Source organism: Strix aluco, chromosome 4 (assembly GCF_031877795.1).
Source record: "Strix aluco isolate bStrAlu1 chromosome 4, bStrAlu1.hap1, whole genome shotgun sequence".
NCBI lineage: Eukaryota > Metazoa > Chordata > Aves > Strigiformes > Strigidae > Strix > Strix aluco.
Genome location: NC_133934.1, coordinates 63,592,995 through 63,605,485, shown reverse-complemented (window position 1 = coordinate 63,605,485; position 12,491 = coordinate 63,592,995).

Below are 12,491 nucleotides of genomic sequence, written 5' to 3'. Positions count from 1 at the left end.
TAGTTCACTAGACTATATTATGATCTGTCTTACTACAGGACACTACTGACAAAGCCATGTCAGTTCCTATTATGTCTCTAAGATTTATTTCCTAGTGAAAATATAAAGCCTGTGCTGGTGTTATTTATTTTTTTTTTTTATTTTTCCCATTCCCACTGACCAGTATTTGCCTAGTCCTGCCTACTATTACATACTTTGATGGATCAATAGCATGTGTCTATCATTAGTAAATTTTTCTGAGAGACAAATGGTATATATTCTTAAACATGCAAAATTCACATGCACACAGTTACCTGACCTCATGTAAGACACAGAGCTGTTAAACCCAATTCTGTATCATGGCTGATGCCATTCGATAATGTTTTGGTTCATTACAAAGACCAGCCTTTCAAATTCACTTCTTCTCCTGCTCTGTTCAAACCATGACATTCTCATTAAGTAAATGCAGAGTCTTCTCTTCTAGTTCTCATTAATGATAATAAAAGTGAAGAGTATTCCTCTTAGAATTAACTCCAGAGACAGCACTGGACATGACACTAAAACTAAGTGACCAAAAATCTCATCAGTATCTCCAGTACAGGTAACTAGGTGGGGTGGTGAGATGGAATAGCTGTTCTTTGGAATACTAAAGTACAATCCAACAGAAGCTATTGCTGGCTGAAAAGTCTGTATTACATTTAATATAAGAAGGCCTCAGACAAAAGTAATACATTAATGGTGGCGGAACTGTTTATCTATCCATTAAGCACCAAATCACCCTGCTACCCAGCCTTTTTCACTTGATGACAATACAGACTTCATAAGGGAGAAAGACCAAAGCATAGCACTTCCTAAGGGGCATACTTTTTCCTGCATTTCTTATCCCCGTTATAAAGCAATTTGGAACTACATCTGTCCATATTTTCCATTTGCATTTGTCAAACACAACAGATAACCATTTTTAGTAATCTTAAAATATAACACCATAAGAAACAGGAACCTGGATAGACAAAAAAAGTTAGGCTAGAAAAACAGATGAACCAAAAAAAAAAAAAAGTATTGCCCCAGATAGCTAAAAGCAAATACTGTAAGCTATAAATTTCATCACAGAATCCAATATTGACATCTAACAGATGGAGGAGATGAATCTCAAAGCACAGACATTTAGTAAGGGAGAAGTTTTTTCAGCATAACGTAGTCAGGAATTTATAAACCTTTGGTCATAAGTTACACACTAAACAAAAACAGCAAAAGAGAAAAGGATACTAATTACCAAATGGGAGAATGGGGTTACTGTAACTCACCCTTGAAAGTATATATGAGAAACTGTAATAAGCAACTGCTTTTCTAACTCTCTGCATTTTAGACAAATCTAAAAAAAAAAGTATGGATGCATATTTTTGCCTGCATAAAATATTTGTATGCAAATGTGGTTGTTGAAAACCAGTAATATTCTCTGTCTTTGCTTCCCTTTATTATTAGGTGCTTTGATTTTGGAGGGTTTCCTCTGAAAAATTTCAAATGTTCTTCATTGTGCTGACTCAGGAGGGCTGGAATTTTAAAACAAAGGTTGAGTGTATGATGGCAGTGTTGCAAGATTATTGTTGTTTTTTGTGCCTGTTTGCCTCTATGTGAAGTCCCATTGTAATAGCCAGTAAGTGTAATGATATTCAGCCCCTTACACATCTCAAACACTATCAGGGAGACTGATATTATTCTCCTTATTTTCAAATGGGGATACTGAGGCATAGGAAGAGGAAAAGATTTGTTTAAGTCTTCTTGTACATAGATAGGCACAGGAGGCTGGCAGGTTTCCTGAATCTCCAATTATACCAGACCCTGGTTGTCTCCCAAATACCAAAAGCAGTCTACTTGTGGAGCTGCAACTCTTCTCCAGTAGAAACAAAAGGAGATACTAGCTGGGATTGGCCTTGATGAGAATCAGAGAAAATTGTCATGCTTTGCACACATGTAGAGCTTATTTGAACCTGATGGCTTTTGTGCTGACAGGAGCAGCTGTGCTTGCTCTCCTGATCTGATAATGAGATGTGTGTTTGTAGTATGCCTTTTCAAAAGGCACATGTTTTGCTTGGGACAGACTTCCCCCTCTCTTTTGTGCACCCCCCTCCTGCTCCTTAGGTCCTTCAGTCCCTCAAGAATTGCAGGATGTCCTGATCTAATCATGGCTAATAAAGACACTCCTCTCCAAGGAAAAAACCATCAAAAGCAATAAGGAATAGTTTAATCTGATAAAAGATGGGATAGACAGAAGGAAGCAAAACAACTGTACATAAAGATCTGGTATGTAAAGAAGTTCCCCCTCCTTCATTCTTTTCCTATCTTCCTCCCTGACCCCAATTTGTATGCATGTAGGGCAAAAGGTGTAAAGAAATGAAAATTGCCCTGCTGTTTGGAGCTTACTAGCTGCTGGATGCAGCTCTCCTTAAATAATTAGTGCATACCTTTCATCTGGCTTTCAAATTTATCTTTTCCCAGGTTGTGGGGACTACTGCACACACGCACACACACACACACAAATATTGTGTATTCTTGATTTCTTGTTTTCAAATCACAAAACATTTCATTCCCATCAGCCTTTATTTTCATCCCTGTGTTCAGAAATAGCCATATTGAAGTTGCCTCTCCCTTTGTTCAAAGGTGTTGAACTGCAGCTGAAATCCATTGCTACTTCTCCCAGCACATGCCGTGGTGCTCACGCAGGGTAAGATGCTTCCCCTTGCCTAGTGTGATGGGAAATGAAGCTTCGGTCAGTCAGCACAGGGACAAGTGCCAGGCAAAAAGGTTGCTATCTGAAAGAAAATTTCCTCTCGCAAAAGATTTGAGCCCAAATTTTTTTGTTTTTACTAGATCCCGTTAGTAGGATACACAGGATGTCACCCCATAGCCTATTTTCATCTTTACCTCAGCTGCAAATATAAAGATATTTGAATCCCTGTCTACAGTAATGCAAGGACTTACAGGACCCGAAGCGTCTAATGACCCTGGGTAGCCAGTATCTTTCACCATGGACACAAGCAAAGGTAGTGCCTACCAGAGGGAAGCCCGTGGTGGGATACCTGGCTTACAAGATGCATGATGATGTCAAGCTGCAAATCACACGAGACTGCTGGTGAGCAAAAACAGAAACTGACTTTGACTCACCAAACTGTTTTGCTTCAATTTTTCCCTTGCAAAAAGACCCAAACTCTAACTGAAAATTTCCAGCTGGTTTGAAACACTCTAGTGAGCACCTCTTTGAGAAAGTAGGAGCTCCCCCAGCCAACTCTTTGTCACACAGGCTCTATCCCATAATAAGTGTCACCTGCACAGCTAGATTGATCAAATAAATACAGAAGTACCTTTCCATCTCCTCACTCATTATAAATTTTTCTGCCACATAACTGCATTTCAGCTACATTTTTGACAGGGCTTCTTCATTTCCCCCAGAAACACAAGATGGGAAGAATGTACCAGGCTTGCCTTAAAAAGCCACAAAGTTGTACAAACACTAGTCCCACACCAGCAGGGCATCTGCACTCCATGCATGTGCCTGATCTCTCTTCATATTAGGTCTGATAAATCTGGTTTTGGACCTGCCTAGTGTACCTGTATGCTGTTATTTTAAGAAGTCATCAGACTTTTACATGAACTTCAGCTAACTGTAAGTGGCAAATGCTAAAATTGCTGTAGCTTGCAGCTGTGAGTAGATAGGAATGCAGATGTAAAACAGAGCTTTTTGCATTTCAGTCTTAGAAATGAAAAAAACCCATAGTGGGATTGTTTTAGCCTCTCTCTATTCCTTACTTATATGAATGGGTCTTTGATCCAGACTCGAGATACAATGTGTGACTGCAAAACTTAGCACATTCTTATGATTTGAGGTCATACATTGGATCCTTTACATTTTGTAAAGTCCTGTAACTCAGCAGGTCCAAGAACCTGACTCCTGAGCTGGGTGGGCTTAAGGATAGAATCATGTCTATAACCCTTTTTTAGGTTTTACTCATTGTAATGATCTTCAGGGACTCTGGACCAACAGCACTTGAGTCTGTCTTGTACCCAGGAAGGATGTTTGCACTGAAAGGAATTTAAATTTAAAATTACTTTCCATTGAAACCTGACAGAGCTAAAATCTGTTCATTTGGAAGATGTTCCAAAAGCCATCTTTTTGCAGGAACATTTGTAAGAGATTGGTATTTGAAGGAGATAAAGCTATTTTCTTATATGCGACTCAGCTTGGTTAGCATGACAGTACGCTGTAAAACCAGAGGAAGCAAAATACAAGAGACAAACACAGTTATGTTAATGCGCTTAAAAAATCACATGCACAATCTTACATTTGTATTCATGGGATAAATCACTACACAGACAAAAGCTAGACTACTTGATGGGGGCAGACAGAATGCTGGTTACTGTTTGAATAGCCCTATGTTAAACTGTTATTAAAAGAAAAGTACAGAAGAAAGAAATCACAATCTCATCAACTAATTGAACAGATTTATTCAAGGAGAAGGAAAGAGCCTTGATCTCAGAAAGATTTAAGGATGTGGAAGTTCCATTCTTAACCCTGTTGAGACTCAACCTCAGAATGCTGCTTTGAATACTCCTCTATTGATTCTTAAACAATAAACTGAAATTTTAATGACCTTGTCAGCAAAGCACTTTCAATCTCAAATGTCATTGACGTAACTACTGAACTAAGAGATGCTTGCAGAGGAGTCAAACCGAAATATGCTGTTTACCAAGGAAATCCTAGTACTCCCCATTTCCCATTGTTTATCCATGATGAGCATAGCTGCTCTAAAGCTCCAAAGCATCACTTTTGTACCACTACCATAGAATCATAGAATTGTTTAGGTTGGAAAAGACCCTTAAGATGATTGAGTCCAACCGTAAACCTAACACTGATAATTCCACCACTAAACCATGTCCCTAAGTGCCACATCTACAGGTCTTTTAAATACCATCCAGGGATGTTGACTCAACCACTTTCTTGGGCAGCCTGTTCCAATTCTTGATATGCTTTTCAGTGAAGAAATTTTTCCAAATATCCAATCTAAACCTCCCCTGTCACAACTTGAGGCTATTTCCTCTCGTCCCATCACTTGTTACCTGGGAAAAGAGACGGACACCCACCTCACTACAACCTCCTTTCAGGTAGTTGTAGAGAGCAATAAGGTCTTGCCTGTAAATTTTCAGAAGAAAAAAAATTTTTTAAATGTTACAATGCTGTAAAAGGTGAAGAAGCAACACATGTATTGGGTACAAGACTTTTGAAAAAAGCAGAAAGTTTACCTTAAGCTCAGGTAAAAATGTTGTTGTTTTCTGTAATTAAGGAAATGTTCTTGCAAAGAGCTGAATTACCCCTGCTTTAAACCAGTTTTGTATGGTTGTAACTCAAATCAATGGAAATCAATGGAATCACAAGAATAGAAAACAAGAGCGGGACAATGACTGATGCTACCAGAGTTTGAAGAAACTTCTCAGTAGTGATCAAATCCTCTGACCTTGGGGATTTGGCATGGAAAGGAAAGATTCCAATTCCAGGATATGAACAGCAGCATCACCTTTCTAAAATTTACTGTCTCATATTGCTGTCACACTGCTTTAAATATAGCAAGGGGAAAATTCAGATAATCTTACACAAGCATCCCTGCTGTTCTGAGCAGAGTATGAAATGCCCTGTGTTTCACCACGGAAATCTATATTTCCAGCCTTGGAAAGCATTTCTATTGATTCATTTGGCTCAAGCACTCTGTGTGTTTCAGTGGGTGGTTAGTTAGTTAGTATTTGGAAAGCCAGGGATGTACAACACAGTGGAATAGGTATTTTGTCCATTTCACAAAACATACCCACTCCTGGATAATCTCTTTGGCCATGATACTATGGTCCTTGGGGAAGGATGGCATTTTGCACAGACTCACTCACGTTGCCACATGTTCTACTGTCCTTGTGATCAAATATATACAGCTTTTTTGACAGTCTGTAGTCTCAGTAACTTGAAAATTATTTACAAACATTAAGTACACATAGAATGTGCAGAAAAAGACATTCATGCCAATTTATAGGGACACAACAAGATTAATAGCTATTGTCCAAAAATAGAGGAGGCCTGTGTCAGAACCATCCATACAATACAAATCTCTTGCGCCTCTGCTTATTCGAGCTTCTATAATGATGTAGACCATTATCGTGTACAGCGGCTAGAGAACTTGCCAGTTCTATAAAAGAGAGAAATCCAAACTCAGGTTTAGCAGAAGAAAATTAATTTGTAGAAATACCAGATCAAAGAAGCAGCTTCCTGAATCTGGAAATATCAAGTGTGGTATTATATGAAAGCCTTTGGGAGCAGTAAATAAACACACAGGCATATATAAAAGTACACATTGTCAGGTACAGTGATGGGAAGGCAAATGCCAGCCTTTCTGTCACCACTAGATTTCATTGCCTTTTGAAATTTTATCAGTCTTTTGAATTTGAGATCCAGGTAAAAATATCCACACATGCTACAATGCTGCAGCTGTCTTTTTAAACCACTTTTGTATGTGAGCAGGTGACTAGTGGTCAAAAGGTTAGAAATTGCATGTCTCAGAGACAACTTTTATCAATCTTTGAATTTGCAAGGGAAAGGCAAGAAAACAACTAACATCTGCAAAACTCTTTAAAAGGTTCTTCCAATTTACATTAGAAAATATTAATCTGTGCAAGAGGGAGTCCAAGAGCCTGTTAACGTTAACCATTGATCAGGATGAAATCGCAGAGGACATTTACCCTTGTGCATATTCCTGGCTTTTTCATATACCCTTCCTTCCCCTGTTACTAGGAGTCTGATTATTTCCTATTTTCAAATTCACAATCACCATATCTCAAATTGAACAGATACTTTTCTTTCCCCTTTATCAGCATTTTATCACTATGTCTGAGGGAAAAAGTAAAAAAGAATTGAATCTATGTACTTGGTATCTGAATACCTTATATCTCACCTGTGAGTTTATAATAGGCTTCAAAAGAAAACACGAGTAAGTTGTAATGAAGAGCTCTCTTTATAGGCAAATGAACAAAACTCTGTAAGAGTCTTAAATTCATGCAAAATTTAGAGAAGTCTACCCATCTCTAGGACAGAATCCAATACTTATGCCCACCCTCTGGCATGTATTTCTAAATCATCTACAAAACAGATAAAGATTTGTAATTTTAGGGAGAAATCAGGCTTCAGTAAAGTCAGAAATAAAGCTTTCACTGATTTCAGCAAGGCAAGGATTTAATTTTTGATAAGTATTCTGCAGACGTACTGCAAAGATTGATTGTTACCCATTTGTGCTAAGTGGTGCTGGAATGATTGTAGCCTCTGTACTAATCTTTTGCTTTCAGTTGGCCATGTTTCAACCCTGTGATGCTGATGTCAGAACAACATCACTGAGCTATTGACTTTGTTGTGCATGTTGAATGCAGCTGACGTGACTTTAGCTGCTCTCCTTGTGGACATGCGTATGTGCCCTTGCTTCCACCATTCTCACTGATGGGTATCAACATCCTGCCCAGATCGAGGGCCCAGCATAGCTGTCAGACTCCACTCTGCTGCCACAGCCTCATGTGCTGGTCAGAAGCTCCAGAGTTCAGCAGATTACACATAAGCTTGCTGCTGTATCGATTACATTTTAATCTAAACAATCATCTCCCAGGGGAGTTTTCTGCTCAGCGGAAACCATTTCTTCAATGCAGTAAATTACCATCAGCATTTGAAACAAGGAAAAGCTATGATGATCTGGAGATAATACAAGTAGGCAGCATAATGGCTCAGTTACATGACTCATATCTGAAAATCCCTGAAAAAAAATGACATTTCTGTGGAGCTGTGATTATGTTTGTTTGTTCTTTGCAGGGCCAGAAGGAACTTTCAAAAGTCAACTCATCCTTCCCCAGGCAGACTGAACTATACCTGCAGGTCTTCAGGGAGAGAATATAGAGTCTCCCTCGGTTGTCTACTTCAGTGCTTGCCTTTTTTCACATTGTTACTCTTTGCTTTCTGGTATAAGACTAACTGCACTGGATCAGAGCAAAGATGCATCCAGCCTGGTATTTTGTCTCTGATTCTATCAGTGGCCAGCAGTGATAGCCAAAGACAGTAGATTTTCAAAGGAGATGATGTATTTTGACACAGTGAGAATGTCAATGTACTCCAATGATCTAGTTTAATTCAGTTATTATAGGTTGAGCTAATTCTTGGTAGAGCTATCCAGTTGAGTCAGGGAAAATTACAGGAAAAAAATAACCCAGTGTTTTTCTAAAATGTTCCAGAGAGTTCACAGAGAGAAGTGCCAGAGTATTCCTGAAACCTGCAGGTTTAGCTATAGCATTTGTTTGATTTGGAAGGTGCTCAGACAGACTACAGTGAGAGTGAGATGGAATAATCTTAGAAATTCTTAGCAGCAAAACCATTTTCATTTGCTCTGGCTGGAATGGCTTCTTCCAGTTTCCCCCAGGAGTATTGTTTCACCCCAGTCTCTGGGGCTGTATGTGCTGGTCCCTTCCCCAGCCTTTGCTGTTCTGATCAGTAGTGGAAGATCTTAGGTTTGGTTTTATGTACTCTCATAGTTCCTGGATCCTGCAAAAGAGTCTTTCTAAAAATAAGCTAGGGCCACACTCTGTACATTATATATTAGATGTTACATCTTCACATGGTTTGTGAGCCAGTTGATAACAACTCATGCAGATTTCCATTGGCTGTTCTTAATCAGTTTGGCACAGAAAAAGGCTGATATGCTCATGTACGGACTGGTATAAAAACGAAACAGGGAGCTTTCTCTAGATGCATCATGCCCCAACTGCAGTGTGACTGCTTTCTGACCAACAAGATCTATATGGTCCCTTCTTAGGTGAGATAGACAGTGGAGCCATACTAATGCAATCACCAAGTGACAGAGACATGATTAACTGCTTAAAGGTCTGCTAGAATCACAGGTAAGACATGGTCACAGCCATTCATATCCCAGGATTGGCAGAAGAGTCTACAATGGAACTGAGATGTTTCTCAGCTACTAAAAAAGCCTAGAAGAAATTAAAGGACCTTCAAATTTACCTTGAGAAAAAATGAGGCACCATGAACTTCACATCAGTGAGAAAAGAACACACATCCTTCCCACTTCATATAGGCCTACAAAAAAGGAAAAAATAAAAGTTTTACTTAGTTCACTTTCTCTCACATGTACAAAAAAAGAAATTGTCTGCAATGCCACACTGAACAATCTGGTAATATCATCCACTGTGAATAAAGTCTCTTGCTGATTTCTCCCTTATTCGTGATCATAACTGGCCTGTCCATTAAACTGCATGTCCTTCCCCACTTCAGCACTGCTAGATGCAGATCTCATATATAAGCTGCCCCAATACCCTTACACCTCGTTATTCTTAAACTGTAGACTATAGCCTCCTTTGCCCAGGTAGTTCACTAACTTAATCAGTTACTTTCCCCTTTTGATTGCTTTTGACTATTTTTCTCGCCTAATTCCTTCACTCCTTAAGTGTAGAAGGTGCAGGGTTAGTGAGAATGGTAAATACTGATCCTCATATGAAAGAGCTCTAATGAAAACTTGAGATGGAACTATCCCTCTTGAAATCAGACCTTGCAATCCCATATACAAAATAGGTGTCTTTAGACCATGTGTTGCAGAGGTCCAAAACCACGTGTCTGTATCTGCCCCTGCTTGCACAGGATTTCTTCAATCATGTTGAACAAACTCAGCTCCTGGCTTCACCTTTCAGCTTTCTACAAAGCAGGTCAGCTGCTGCCATGAATAACTTTCTTATTGCACAGGGTGCCTGGGAAAGCCAACTGATTCACTGCAGTCTGCTTAGAAAAAAAATTAGACACAAACCAATACATGGTTCTGAGGAGCAGCTGCACTGGCAAAAGATCCCCCAGCAAGACTGCTAACAAGGACAGAGTAAAACAACTAAGACAGTGAGTGAACAAGAGAAAATGAACAGAGTAAGAGAGTGCTGGAAAGAGGGTCAAGTATCATTCTAATCAATAGCTACATAGAGGACGAGACTGATGGAGCAACAGTAAGAAACAGTAAGGCAGGCAGTTGAGTCAGCACAAAGAATTAAATGTGCTGTGCTGAATGTCTCTGGTGCCTACGCCATGACCGATCCCCAAGGTAGAAAAGCAACAGTCAGCCTAGAGCTGACCATGCAAGAAAAAGGACCTGACTTTGCAGCATGACAGCGCGGGGGACAAAGCCTCCTCCCAGCATTTCCTGGCACTTTGGAAAAATAATTCATTTGAGAGAGAAAAAGGAATACCAAAGCCAAGCTGATGAAGTATTTGCTGCTCCCCTTTCTTTGATGGTGTAAGGGGGTTTGTTCACTGCTTTGAGGAAAATATACCACAGAGCTGAGGGAAAATATAAAGGCTATTCTGCAGAGGTTTCTGAGGTTTGTGGGATTTCCGAATCACCTTTTTTTTTTTTTTTTTTTTTAATGTTACGCTCAGGAGAAGTGCCTAGCTCTCACCTAGTACAACTTTAAAACCATCATGATGAAGAGGCCTTATCTTCAAGTGATGAAGTTCACCATCTTTTGTCTGAAAGTTAAAACGTACCCTCTTCATCAAAGAAGAAAAGAAAGTGTTGCATGTTTTAATGCAAAAACCAACATGTTTAACTAATACATACCAAACAACATAGTGGGCCAACTGAACTTTTGCACAACTGCCCAACTTTGTGTTACCTCAGGTCCTGATCAGTCTCCCTCAGAAGACCCCACTCAAAATGTATACAAACCCTTAGCAGACAGTTCTGTCTGCTAGTCCTGTTTACTACCTGAATCAACGCCCCCCACCGGGACCCTTATTCAAACCTCTGACACCAAAAAGAATCTGACACACAATAAGGAAAAGTATCACCTTCTGAGAAACCATTTGATTGGCCTCAGTGACAGTGTGCTTGCTCAGTGCCATCTTTTATGCATTGATCTGTGGAAGTCATATATTGAGATACCGGTGAGAGATGATAAGGAGATGAATTAGAAAATAACGCGCAGCTTTATCTTTGCCTGCTTATTCAAACTAAGTAAATGGGATATCCCCAAAGAAATCAAACTAAGATGTTCTGCATAGACTGTTTGAATATTCAAGATGTGAGAAAATGTCTCTGAGTGCTCTTTTGGTTTTGCCTTTCCTTTAGTAGATCTCACATCTTGCTGAGCTTTTAAGTCCTACGTTGTCCCGCCAGGGAAGACATTAAGTGTGGATACGTACCAAGCACTGCTCTCCTGCTACCATCCAAGCAGGAGTTTTCACCTGGAGTAGATAATGCAGATCTTTGTTTCCATTGTCTCCTTTTCATGCTTCAATGAACAAGTAAGCAGTTAATGTTGTTGACATTTGAAGTGTCATCACTGGCATCTGAGTTAATATGTAAAACCAAAATGGGCTATTCTCACAGTTAGTGCTTCAGGCTGTTGGCATGCTCAAGCATATATAATTGCATTGGCTAACTTCAGGTCATATTTTCAAGGATTTCTTTATAATTGCAGCAGCTAGAGAGACAATTTCAAACAAATAAACAAATAGCACACACCAAATATTTGGAAAATCAAGAAACTGACTCTGCTAACATATACGTTCCCTTTACAAGCCATAAAAAGACAGTTTCCAGCACAGCTCAAGTAGCAGAACTACTTATTTTCTGGAATGAAAGGCTCTTAATATAGTCTGCAAATCATTAGTGTGGAGTAGGTATACGCATGCAACTGAAAAAACACTGTAGAGATCAATCTGGATTCACAGTGAACAAATTGCCTTGTGCCCTCTGATGTCCTATAATCATCTGATGTTATCAAGCCTGCTTATTTAATTCTGGCTTCCGTCTCTTGGTGTTCAAAGCATTAGCTTGATGTCCTAAGGTATTTAGGTGTGTAGATATTTATATTATTTATATTTATCTATTTTATTTTTCCTAATAAGGTACATAACTTTTAATTTTATGGGGTAATTCTCTCCTCACCTGTTTGAGAAGGTGAATATTCTGGTCTCAGTCTGGAGAATTCATTTCATTCAAATCAAACCAAAAATCTTGGGCACAAAGTACAGGCATAATGATGGTAAGTCATATTAAACTCAAAGCATCACTACACATTTCAGAAGAGGAAACTGCTGTCTTTAACCTAATAGTGCTTCGTGATTGTATAAGTGACTAAATTGTACGCAGAGAGCTTCTATTAATTAACTTTACCTGGTTAGAAAGAATAACCAAGGTGGCTAACATAAAAATATAACATCTAAGGGAAGTTTTATGTGGTGCCTGTCAACCTGTTTTCAAATCAAGAGATTACATATATTCCTTCTATGTATAGTTTCTTACTTTAAAGAAAGTCAATTACAAAAAATAAATTTACTTTATAGGAAGTATAAAAAATATATTGCTTTTTCCTTGTTATATTAATTACATTTTGAAATACATACCATATAAACATGTGGCAAATAGATCTAGACTAAAAGCCAATCTCAT